At 59.6% G+C, this 1,146-nt stretch overlaps 1 protein-coding gene across 3 annotated transcripts in view; it reads left to right on the forward strand.

The window, feature by feature from the left end:
* The first annotated feature begins 441 nt into the window (after positions 1-441).
* Mcfd2 (multiple coagulation factor deficiency 2, ER cargo receptor complex subunit) overlaps positions 442-1,146 on the forward strand; it is a 14,398-nt gene continuing 13,693 nt past the window's right edge. The window contains exon 1 of one of the 3 annotated variants that reach the window (XM_045137808.1): positions 442-569. The gene's annotated coding sequence lies outside the window, so the exon portion shown is untranslated. The remainder of the gene's footprint in view (positions 570-1,146) is intronic. The other 2 variants (XM_004660143.2, XM_045137809.1) reach the window with 2 other exon arrangements.

Genomic DNA, 1,146 nt, shown 5'->3' on the forward strand with positions numbered 1-1,146 from the left:
ATGCATCTGGAGGCCCTGGAGCATCCAATCTCTCTTTCTCTTTGTTTCTATCAGATAAATAAAATATTTTTTTAAAGCCCACAAAATAATAAATACATAAGTAAAATGAGTTTCCCTAGCCTTCTCGGCTCAGCCAATCCCACGGGGCCGATCGAGGAGGGCAAGGAGGGGAGGAAGAGGAGGAGAGGGAGAAGGAGGGGAGAAGGAAGGGAGGAGGAGTAGGGAAGAAAGGAGGGGAGGAGGAGAGGGAGGAAGAGGAGAGGAAGGAGGAGGAAGACGGGGGGGGGGAGGCGGGGGCCAGAGCACGCAGCTCGGTCCACGTGGACTGCCGCGGGCAGGGGGCGGGGCCTAGACCGGTAATGAGGCGTTGGGCAGTGCGCGTGCGCGGCAGTTGTGGGTGGGCGGGGCTGACGGACTGAGGGGGGAAAAAAAAAAAAGACACAACAAAGCGTCCGGGGTACGGGGGCCGACGAGGCTCATGCGCGATCGCGTCGCGTCGGCGGCGGGCCCCGTGAGCGTGCGAGAAGCCGGGAGCGGCTGAGGCTCTGACCGCGTCTGTGTGAGCACCGGTGGGTGGGGATCCCCAGGTTTGGGGCCCAGGCTGGGAGGCAGGCTCGTCTGCTGGCGGGGGTTCGGGGGGATGTCTCTCTCTCTCTGCATCTCCGGGCCTGTGCCCTGCGGCGGAAGGCGGGTGTCCCTGCCCCGAGCTTGCTTTGGGAAGCCTGACCTGTTGGGCCCGCCTGATCTCCACTGTCCCGGCTGCTCCGTGGTGTTGGGGGCGTGGGGAGGGAGGGTGTCCCCAAAACTGGGCGATGGCCCCCGGGGAGGCCGAGCTCCCCATCCCTGCGTCTGCTTCCCCACCTTATTCAAACCCGGCAGACACCCCGGTTCTGTCGGGCCCAGTGAGGTTTACTCTATGACTTATTTATTATTTTGTGGGTTTAAAAAATATTTTATTTATCTGATAGAAAGAGAGGCAGAGAGAGAGAGAAAAAAAGGTGAGATTGGGCATTCCAGGGCTTCCAGCTGCTGCTGCAAAGCAACTCCAGACGCATTTCCCACCTTGTGCATCTGGCTTACGTGGGTCCTGGGGAATCGAACCGGGGTCCTTTGGGCTTTACAGGCAAACGCCTTAATCGATAAGCC

Source organism: Jaculus jaculus, chromosome 18 (genome assembly GCF_020740685.1).
Source record: "Jaculus jaculus isolate mJacJac1 chromosome 18, mJacJac1.mat.Y.cur, whole genome shotgun sequence".
Classification (NCBI taxonomy): Eukaryota; Metazoa; Chordata; class Mammalia; order Rodentia; family Dipodidae; genus Jaculus; species Jaculus jaculus.